Here is an 11,635-nt window from a genome sequence, read left to right as displayed (position 1 = left end):
AGGATTAATCTGGGCCCTAATTTCCTAATGATCGCTGTTTTAATGTATGTGAACGAGTGCAGTCTCTTGAGTCATTACCGCCAATTTGCCTGAGACACACATAATCAGACTCTCTAACAACACACCAACATTTATTTTTGCTAATATGATTTTCTTTCCCCCCCCTCTCCACTGTGGGTATAGCGAACACATTTACGTCGTTTGAGTGGATTTCCAATCAGCGCTTTAGCATCATTTATCTCCGGATGCGTGGCCCCCACCAACACAAGTCTTTCCTCGTATTGTGAGCTGAACAGCAGAGAGCAACTGTGTCGCTAAATATTACATATGACCCCCCCCCTGCAAGAAAGTTTTAGTGCCAACAAAACATTGCCAACAGTATGAGTTCAAACACAATGTGGCGGAAAACCAGTAAACCCACTTAAACATTAACGTCAAGTGTGACTGGGGATCCGGTGGAACCACCGTCCAATAAACACACGGATGTATTCAAGCCCCGGGGCGGCTGGGGGGCAGACCTGTGAAACCTGGCCATGGGTTCTCGGTTTAAGGGGGAAACGTCTCAAGAATCTTCACCCATGAGGATCCTCTGTGGCTTCTGTGACGGTTGACCTTTAACCCCCCCCCCCCAAAGCCTTGCGGCTGTTGAAAAAAAAAAAAAAAGGAAAGGTGTGGTTCAAGTTGCATCTTTGCAGGTCGGCGGCCCCCCGTGTGATTTCATGAAGCCGAGCCCAACACAAAGCGAGGGTTGACACAGTGTTTAATGTCGATGTTGGGCGAACACTGGCCATGCAGCATTGTTTACTAAAGGTTCAGCACCAACATACTGTATATACTGTAAAACAAGAAGACCATTGCCTGTGATGCCATTCAGACAACGTTTTGTGTTTCTTCTGTGATGATCATTTTATCATATCGTCATATCATATATATTTTTAACACATTTTAGTAAGCTGTTCATATCCGACCCTTTTTGTCCGACAAATACTTAATCACCTTCACTGAAGTGAAAGTCCCAATACCACAATAACAAGAAGACGCTGCATTGATAATTTCACTCAAGTAAAAAAGTTGACGCATTCTGAGCAACTTCATCAGCTCTTTTTTCAAATTAATGTTATTATACATACCACATTATTATATTATAATTACTGACGCAATTACACATTAGTGTTGCAGTGCTAGAAAGTGATCATTTTCAAAATAAAATGTTGTCTTCACAAGCAACAACTAAAGTTGGTTTAGGAATATTATCTTCAGAAATGCAGTAGAATAAAAACATAAAGTAACATTGCAATGAATATACAGACAAAAAATAACAAATAGGCTACAACAACGAAGCATATATTGAACCAACATGCAACTCCTACACATTTGCTTCTGGCAAATAAACATAAACAACCAATAGTCATTTGGGTCATTCGATATGCTCTGGATGTGGATGGACTACATGAACAGCTGCCATGTGGATCACATCTTAGATTAAATACTGCCACACAAAAGAGATCCATTTCTTATAAAATAAAAAGAGAAACCGAGTCACAAATGAAACCAGCGATGTGGAGGACGCACTTGAAACATATTGCATATTCACATCACAACATACAGCACGTAACCGGTGTGTTACTGTGCTCACAGCATGTTTGCAAATGTGAGGTGTCAATAGAGGAAGCTAAATCCCACAGCTGCCAATAATGCAACACTCGAGGGCCCCCCCCCCCCCCCCCAATATTTGAAAACTCGCGTGAAACGCATTTAAACATAACCGATATAAGATTTCATCTGTCACGATAATATTAATTAAAGTCCGTTAAATGCCAGCCTGCTAATTGGTTTGCACCTGCACGCGACGAGCAGATCTCATGATTAACATTACCCCCAGCTCACCCCCGGATCCCCGGTAAAAACTCCCGGTACGGGTGGAGGAGTGCAGGGTAAATATTGAATCTGGGACTTAAACTCCCGCCGCACTCGGCGGAGCAGGGAGAGGAGACGTGCAAGAGTTGAGGAGCCACCCTAATTAAGGAGCGGTAATCAGGCCCGCAGCTCGGGGGGTGAAGGGGGGGGGGGTAACTCCCTGGGTGTCACTTGTGATATTAAACCACGCCGTCCTCCTCCTTCTGCTTGTTGTGCTTCACTGGCTGGACCTAATCCCTTTTAATATAGCCGCCGATATGCAAATGTCCGCTTCAATAAACCGTCCGCGGCTGGCTATCCTCTTTTAATTCAGCTAAAAGTTAAGAGCAGGACCTTGTCAGTCAAACTTCTCATAACAATACTAATGTTTTCCCATTACGCACAGTCCAACTAATTAAGGGGGAGGCGTGCGTGGTGAAGGATTTGTGGTCTCCCAGGAGAGCGCGGGGCCGCGGCCTCTCCCACTTCTCGGGGGCCCGGCCTCGGGCGCTGCTGAAAGTTATTTGCTCGCACTCCTCAAATCTCCATGAGATAATGCGAAAGCGGCAAAGCACGTAAACGAGCGGCTCGGGTCCGGTCTGAACCGGCTCCCCCGGCAGAGGCGAGCGAGCCTCCGGGAGGAAACCTTCAGCACTGCCGCCTTCCGGATAGATGCCACAGTTTGCGAGCGCCGGGTTCAAAAAGGCCAAGTACCCCCACAATGAGATGGCGGCATTTATATCCTCACGACACAATTCATAAATAATGGATGAATCCCCAGAATCTGCAGCACCCTCCGCATCTACATGTCACCAGTGACTCAATGATGATACCATAAAGCAGAGCTAAAGTGGTTTAAGGTCTATTCTGTGCAAGTCTCGGGATAAAGAGGCCTAAGAGAACCAAGGGACATACTTCCTCTAGTACCCCCCCCCCGCCCCCCCCCGCAGCCTGTGGGGAATACTAGAGGAAGAAAAACTCTGCTCTCAGCTGCTTAACCTCCCGACTGAAAGCAACCAGAGAACACTGTTACTGCCAGCTGACGCTGGGAGTTTCTCCAGCGCCGGCCCGGATTCGCTGCGGGATTCTTGCCTCGTTTTTCGGGAATGAAGTTGCAATGGATGGGCTGATCTCATGTGAACTTTCTAGAGCATTTCAAACGGGTCCATCCTGAGCTGCAGGTAACGCAATGTAGGAGGTGGCTCGGCTGTAAGTTGGGTACGGTGACCCACGGGGGAAGAAATGGACGCATCATCGTCACTACGAAACTACACAAACTAGCTTTTACTTATTTTTAAGGATTCAACCTAAATAGTTATGTAAGGGAATAGTTTGCATCCAACTATTCATAACTGCAAAGTCAAGACAGTTGCGAAACATTTTGTTGCTAAAAGATTGGAACAGATTTGTGCAGGCGGAGCAACAGTAGCCTATACGTCACTGTGAGGTATTTTAGAGTTTCCTTTCAATGAATGCTGTGACTGCAGTTGAATTTCCTCTGGTGAACAGTTAGTTTGCTGTTTTGGTTTCTGAGTCTCTCTGTTGTTTTGCTCCATGATTTTGAGTAAGTCTGTTTCCGCACGATGTGATCTGTTGATGCTTTTGTTTGCGGTACAAAAGCTCAGAAAAATCCACCCCGTTCAGGAATGAAAGGATGTTGCCATGTGATCTAATCGAATAAAGAATAAATAATAAACAACCCTTGTCTTAAAAGATGATGGATGTAAAATTGTGTGATCAATGGTTTTGAATCGGTGCAAAGTAGTTGCTGCTTGACCCTTTTTTCCCACCTAAAAACGCTACTGAACATGAATGAGTACATAACGTGAGTACGGCTGATATTTCCCTCACATTCTTTGCCAGCATTTACTGCGTATTCTTACGTTTTTGTATGAATCTGGCGTTTCTATTATATTTGCTTGAATATTTCTTTTGTGTATTGGTTGTATTTCCCGTGTTCGCACTGTATTTATTATGCTGCACATGTGCATCAAGTCTTATGTTCCTAGTTTTTTTCATTTCATTCTCAGAGAGTGTTGAGCCACAGTAGCTGTGCAAAGAACCAAATCATAGGCCTCTATGAAAGATTTAATCAGAAGATTTGCTAATTACTCTTTGACAACTCTTTGTTTACTGTAAAAAAAAAAAAATATATATATAAATAAATGCCATAGCTTTGAGGCCTGACTGAATTCACAGACATCTTCAATCCCTGTGAGATGTTAATAGGCATCATGCCTGACTTGACAGTTGCTGGAAGGTGTTACCTCGAGCAGAGAGCAGTGCCGGGCTTTGACCTGACGTTAATGGTAGTCAGATGCATCCTTATAGGCGTGAATGAGGTGAAAATGAGTACGGGGAAGAAACGGCTGAGGCCCGTGTACTCGCTGTGTTTGTGTGTCGGGTGCTGCTCTAAACAGATTGAGTGGATGAGACTCAATACAGATGCCGAGAACCCCCACCAAAAGAAAAATAGAAATCTCACAGAATCCAGAATGATGGTTACGCCTGTCTCTGCATCCCCCTCAGCAGCAGCTGCATTCAGTCTAGCGGGGGCTTTCCGACGTGCATTTTAACTCGCTGGGTAAACTCAGCCACCCTTCAAATAGCTGTGGAAAAGAAGAAGAAAAAATAGCTCCTTCAGTGGCTGTTCAATTATTGATTGACAGTAAAAAGCTTGTGGGTTCATTAAGATCATAGATGTGCTGGGGGGGGGGGGTAATGCTCCAAAACTGGGGTAACTGCACAGCACTTAGTCACAGATGGTCTGGTAACAGTGCTCAATAGCTGGGAGGAAGGCGCTCAGACAGGAGCCCCGGCGTCCCACTGAACCTGGTGTTGGTGTACCATTAAACACCGAGCCAGACTGTTCCTGCTAAGGATCTGTGTATCTGCTTGAGGGGGGCTCAAAGCAACAGCTGCAGACAGCCTCCTTGAGGATGCCGCGTATAAAGAGAAAAAAAACAAAAAAACACGCTCTTGTTAAAGAGAAGGAAACTCTCCGCCACGTGCCCGTCTGCTGAGGACCATGAATATCCATACTGGTGAATTCAATCAAAAGCACGGCCGAATTCCTTTGTATTAAAGTGCGGCGTGCAGCAGCAGCAGCAGCAGCAGCTCTGAACAACACCATGTGACAATCTCGGCTGACGGGTGCAGACGCCGTAGCACCTGAGTCAATTTATTGGGGAGTTTAGGTTGCAGCGAGCGAGGTGTTGAAGGCTGGCGGTGACAAGGCGACACCAGGTAATAGGCCTCTCAACGGAGGCGAGGGGAGTATGAAACAAGAGGACTACTTCATTAGATAACACACCCAAGTCACACCAACCAACTGCATAAAGATCACAGAATTAGTGACTACCACGGAGATAGTTTAAATAGCAGGTTTGGGTTTTCCAACACAGGATTTCTCTTTGAATGAAATGATGTTTGGTGACATTTAACGTGCTTCAAGACGGCAATAATGATTGTTGTTTCCAGGCCGCCAAGCAACCTTCGTAACGTTAAGAGTCTTTCTCGACTTGCTCTGCTGTATGTTCGTAATTAAGTCAGAGAAAGGGCTCCTCCGTGCCCCCCGAGGTAGACCAGGTTAAATTGAGTTGAAAATGAGATTTTAGCATCCAGTGCAATAATAGCAGGGAGCTGAACTCGGGTATGATCTCTGTTAATAGAGTGAGAGCACAGGAGAATTTGGTGTTACTCTGTGAATAAAGGCAGAACAGGTGGAAACTAGGATCCTTTTCATGAACAGGCATGAAGTCAATTAGACGAGAGAGAGGGAGTGTGAAGAGCGGTGGGAGGAACGTGTGTTTTGGTGGACGTCACGTGATCGGGGTGAAGCAGACTTAAAGTAGCACCGGGAAGGAAAACCGAATGAATTGTAATATTCGTCGTTTGTTACGGACGGGAAAATGGGAACGCTTTTTAAAGGATCTTTTACGCTTCCCAATTGGATATCTAGTCAACAATTCCTTGAAAACAAGCGTCTCATGACAGCAATACATCCACATTATGTATTCATTTGGGCTCTTGTTGTAATACAGTCAAATTTCATTTTCTTTATCGAGTGAGTTTGTCCAGAATTAGCTTATAAGTATTGTCAACAACTACTACTACTACTAAAAGAAAGGCTTAATAAATTCTAAAAAGCGTACCGCTGTATATTTTTTAGCAAACATTTCTCAGCCAGTATTTCTCGGCCATCACAGGCGTTGGTAAGTGTTACGGCACGAGGACGGAGTGCAATGGGACCCGGCGCCCACTTCCCTCATGACGGAGACGTTGTTTCAATAGGTCTTAAACAACATCCGGCCACGCGGCTCAGAGGCCGACGAGGCTTTGACTACACTGGCAACATTTATCAGAGACATGCAGTTTGGGGTATTTGGGACGGTAACGGACACTTATCCTTATTGACCATTAACCTGATGAACAATTTGTGTCAATCCCTTAAATGAAAATATTGCAAAAATGTCGTGCCCGTCAAAAAAACAAACAAACGGAATTCAATTTGCTTTCACAGAAGACCAAGAAAATAAGCAAATATTACTAGAATCTAAGGATGTGGCTGTTTTTGCTTTAAAAAACAGTTTTATTTTCCGTCAATTGACTGATTGGTTAATTAAGTAATCATTCTAGTTCCGTTGGGATGAGTTGCCAGTAAGAACAATATTGAAAATCACCAGGCAAAGCCACAATCCACTTTACACAATACTAATCAACGCTTTCCACAGGCATTATGTTTTATTTATAAGCATTATGGTGAGTTGTAAATATATATCATATAAATTGAAAGCACTGGGAAGCTTTTGTTGTTTGGTTTTCAAACACCTCGCTGCATATACAGATTGTGACAAAAGATTGGCATGAGTGCAATTAGTGTCATTTTGCAGCCACATGCTATAAATGAACACGGACTACGAGTGACCGCGGTTCCGCTTACACGTCTTCGTACATCGGTGAGAAATGAAATCGGTGATCCAGCGATCGTCCCCTTTGATGTGTGGAGGCGCGCGTGCAGAAGAGATTGTTTACAATCCTTCGGCCTTTCACTGTAATCTGCTTCACTCGGCGCACTCTTGCCCTCCCCATTAGGACTATCCCCAGTGGAGAGCCTCTTCCTGCATTGCACTGTAACCGCCTTGTTAATAATACATTAATGAAGAGCTGCTCTTCCAGATTAGGTGGTGGCCCCTTGATAATGGGGAGCTGGAGGAGGGCCAGGCAATCACCTCACTGTAGCAATCTAACCTTGGGTTAAATAAGCTTTTGTTAGTGAAAGACAGAGAGAGAGAGATATGGGGGGAGGAGAAGGGGGGGCGAGAAAGAGCACTCGCCCAGCCCAAGGAAATGTAAATGACTCTTTTGTCTCAGACGTGGGTGAAAATCTGAAACCAAATGTCTGTGCCGCTTCGCGGGCGACCGTACATGACTGTGTGGTGGAAAACACAATTACCGGGTACTTTGGGAGATGACAGGTGATTGTTGCTCCCTTCCCGTGAGGTGAAACGCAGCACCGTCAGCAGGTGCGTGGCAGGGAAGCAAACCCACCCCCCCACCTGCCTCCCACCCGTGTCCCACTTGAGTGACGGGCCGACCTCGTGCCGCTCCGGGTTCAGAATCCCGGCTCGCAAACTGCTTTCTGGTGCAAGCAATCGACAAACAACAAACACGGCGTGGGGAACGCCAGAAGAAGAAAACGCCAAAGAGTTTGGCTTAAATATTTTAAATACCCGCCGCTCTTTCCTGAACGCCATTTCCAGGATGTACACGCCAGTCCTGTCTGCTGTTTGTGGCAGCGTCTTTCCCCTGTCTGTCTGCTAATAGAAATCGTGATAGAAATATCAGAGGGAGATTTTAATCACAGGGGTGCTCGCGCGTGCTTACTTATCCAAAACACAAAGGGAAGAAAGGGTTCGCATCCGGCGCTGTCACCCCTCTCGCACGGCAGCCTCCGTCACGGGGAAATGTGCCTTAAGACACGTCTCCCATTCGGGGCGATGTTGCACTTGCCAAACTGCAGCAAGTCTCAACAGCAGCCGAAGAACAAACGGAATGGGGAAGCGGCGGGAAAATACAATTGAATGAAATGTTTCCTAGAGTCAAGTAGATGCTGTTAAAGGGAGCCTTGAGAGAAAACATTCGGGGGGAGAAGGTAAACACAACCATTACGCTTCTAACTGAGACAGAGTACGGGGGGGGGGGATTTGGATTGTGCTTTTGTCTCCTGGTCCTCCTCCTCCTCCCAAGTCTTTGCTTTGGGTTGCTTCGGTAGGGAAGGATTCTAAACTCCACCAGTCATTTAGTTTAACGGGGGGGGGGGGGGCAAAACCGACGTGGCGAAAGCAAAGTTTCTCCGCCGAATCCGAGAAACGCCTCCCGCTTTTGTCTGTGATAAATAAGTAACAGGACAAATAAAACTTTTGGGGGAGTGGGTTAAAAAATAAAGAGCGGCTGCGGGAGATAAAGTCAGCCATGTTCAATTAAGCCCCTGCAATGTTCTATCTAAAGTTGGGGTAATTTGAAGCTCCCCGATGCCTTTTTTCCACTCATCTCCACATAAAAGGGGCTGTTCAGAAATTGTTGTCCCAAAGTAAGTTCTTAAAGACCTTCAAATCATTAATCGTGAGTTTTCAAAGAGCTGCCGATCGAAAGCCAATGGGAAAGTCCTCACACTTTTATCTTGGATGTTAAAGGAAAAGATGAGGATCTTGAGCCTGGGCCTTTCAGATAAATGAATATATTTAATTTTTGAAAGAATCACAGAGTTGGTGTCTTTGGTCCTCGGGCCTACTGGGACCAAGACGTGAAGAAGTCAAAGATTTCTTTTTTTTTTTTTCCTCCCTCTTGCCATCTCTCGCTCTCATAAAGAGGAATAGGCCCTGAAACCTCACTGGGCCTCTAAGTTGATTTATTTATCAGGTCTACTCTGCTCCCGAGTGACGGCTGTGTGTGATGGATACCCAGGGGTGGGTCTTCGCAAGAGCACCATTCCCCCTCCAAACCCCCTCCTTACCCCCCGCTCCCTCGCCGTGGCATCAGAGCTCACGCCTGACACCGGGCTTCCACCGCGGGGGGCGCGGCTCAGGCCGCTGCTCCTAATGAATACCGAGCAGGGCGGCTGCCTCCGCTGCTGCTAGCGTTTGCAGGAATGTGACTGACCAGGCCATTAAGTACAGACAGGTAATGCACCCCCCCCACCCACACCCCACCACCCCACCCACCCGCCGCGCGGCTCAGATGTGGCGCCGCGCCGAGCGTCCCGCCCGAATGCCACAGCTGTTTGTTTAGCCCCTGAGAGAGATCTCTGTCACGCTGCCAAAGATGCAAGCCAAGAGACTCCTGGAAGGTACACATGCAACGCAACACAACACAACACAACAACAACAACTCATTGACCTGCATCTGTGTGTATTTATGTCTGAAAAACAGAGGCGCACACAACTCTTACGCCTCCCGCAGTCGAGAGTCCAAAAAGTAAGAAAAAAAATGGCTGCTGTTGGTAACAGAAACACCTGTTTGTTGTTGTTGTTGTTTTTTTTTGCCGCCGCGTTTCAAAATGTTAGCGGCACGGGGACCCGACGATAGGAAATAACATCTGGCTTTTGTGCATAGCTGAAAGAACACGCATATATAATACATGATGTTCTGTACATCTGCCAAGAGAGCCAGTCTGTATGTTGCTCAATCAGTGCAAACACATAATAACACAACTCTTTCTCCTCTTTGTGCAACTCACATTTTAATTTTCCTAATTAACCCATAACTGGAATTTAGGTTAAAATAAAACATTGTGTAACTGAATTTTTGTTGCTCAAATGTTGAGTTTTCCAATTAGGTCAATTCAATGAGAAAACAGAGGGATTGCCATTAAAGGGAATCCCTCTGGAATCCCGTGGAAACACGGGAATATTCAGTAATTGTACCATGCTCGGGTTTGAAGGTGAGCTGGATCCATCAACCCTCACTCATAATGAACATCTCCTCCATCAGCAGACTGCACTGTTCCGAATGCATGTTTGATCAAATCAAAGGACACAATCACCAGTCCTTCATCTCACATGGAGGCCTCTGGCAATGCAAAGATTGGTTAATTCCACTTAGGGGCCACGTGTAGATGAATGGCCATGCAGAAAGCAAAACTACAATGCATGAAAATGCCTCGGCTTGGCATATTTGACCACTGCATGCCAACCATCTGAACACTCAACAGTAATTCCTTCGGGGTCCGAGTTAGTGAGGTTCCATCGCACCATCTGTTTCATGATTGTTACGGCAGCACAGACTCTGCCGTCTTTTCAAAACTAGGCGAGGAAAATAAATTAAACCAGAGCAGGTGCTATTTTTCTCTAAGAAGTGAGATTAATGCTGAAATCTACCAATTAAAGTGGGAGAACAGGGTCAAGAACAGGCTGATATTTGGAAGTATGAGTTACATAGTGACTGGAATTAAACACAAACAACCCGGTCCCCTAAAGTTGTATAATTTACAACCCATTCATGTCAAAAACATCCTTCTACTTTGAATTATTATTCTCTATATGTATTGGATTTATTTTCTCCTATAGGATTGTATCATTGCAAATTAAATTTTCATAATTTAGGGTTTTCCTGGCTATTGTGGAAAGATAGGAACAGTCTATGGGGTATTATTCTCAAAGATGATAGTGGTTTGTTCTCTCAACCAAAATACCACCAATGTACTTGCTCAGGAACACGGACACACTGTGATGAAGCAAGAAGCCGAGCGGTCGGTGAACCATACAGGTCGAATACAAAAACGTAACTAGAATTCCTTTGGGAGGGAAAACACGTCTCCAGGCTCAACTTCATGAGTCACAACTGACAGTATTGGCTAATTTTGGTGCAATTTTCTTTCATTTTACCTCCAAATAAATGGGCCCATATCATTCTAGCAATGTTTTAGTATTCCCAGATCTCAGCTAATCAGCTAATAAGGGCGTTAGCTTGGACTCAATCTGCTAGCTAAGTCAGCGTGGGCTAAATGGTCATGTGTTTTCTACGAGCAAATAGGAGCGCTGATAAGGCCTGAGAGGCCCTGGTTGAAGCGAGGGGTCGTCTCGCACTGTGCATCACGGCGTGGCGAGGGCAATGAAAGGAGTGGACGCATCATCCATTGTTTAATGGAGTCTCTAAAGCACTGCCCAGTGCAGAAATGCTCCCCAGCAGGGGTGTTGTGTGAGCTCGCACAACACAACAAGTATTTTAATCTGCACAGGTTTTAGGGAGAAATGTTGTCTGAACTCATATGTTTGTACATGTGCATGTTCCTCGCAAACACTCCATCATATAGTTTTTTTATGTGCACAGGTTTCGAGGTGACGCAAACCCCAGGTTTGCGCATTCCACCAGTAAACAAACAAGTTATGGTGAACTAGCTCCTTTTTCTGAGCTATGAGTAAATGAACTCGATACTATATTTTAATCTGCTGAACTGAAAAGTGTGAACTTGTATGAGACTTTCCGCGTCCAATGATTAGAACAGATAACTGTTGGACTCAGTGTGCTTGCCGCGCGTGTACCGCATAAAGAACGAAAAAGACAGCCATCATGTCCCTTCTTTCAAAACACAATGGGTAAATAAAATTACCCGTACACACACGTATATTGAAGCAGACAGGGTTTCAGATAGCGACTCTATACTGCAGCCTACACTCATGCACACACACACAATACAAACTCTAAATCCAGTATAATGCATCTCACCGTTGGCGTACAG

Source organism: Gasterosteus aculeatus, chromosome 8 (assembly GCF_964276395.1).
Source record: "Gasterosteus aculeatus chromosome 8, fGasAcu3.hap1.1, whole genome shotgun sequence".
Taxonomy (NCBI): Eukaryota; Metazoa; Chordata; class Actinopteri; order Perciformes; family Gasterosteidae; genus Gasterosteus; species Gasterosteus aculeatus.
This window is presented reverse-complemented; position numbering follows the sequence as displayed.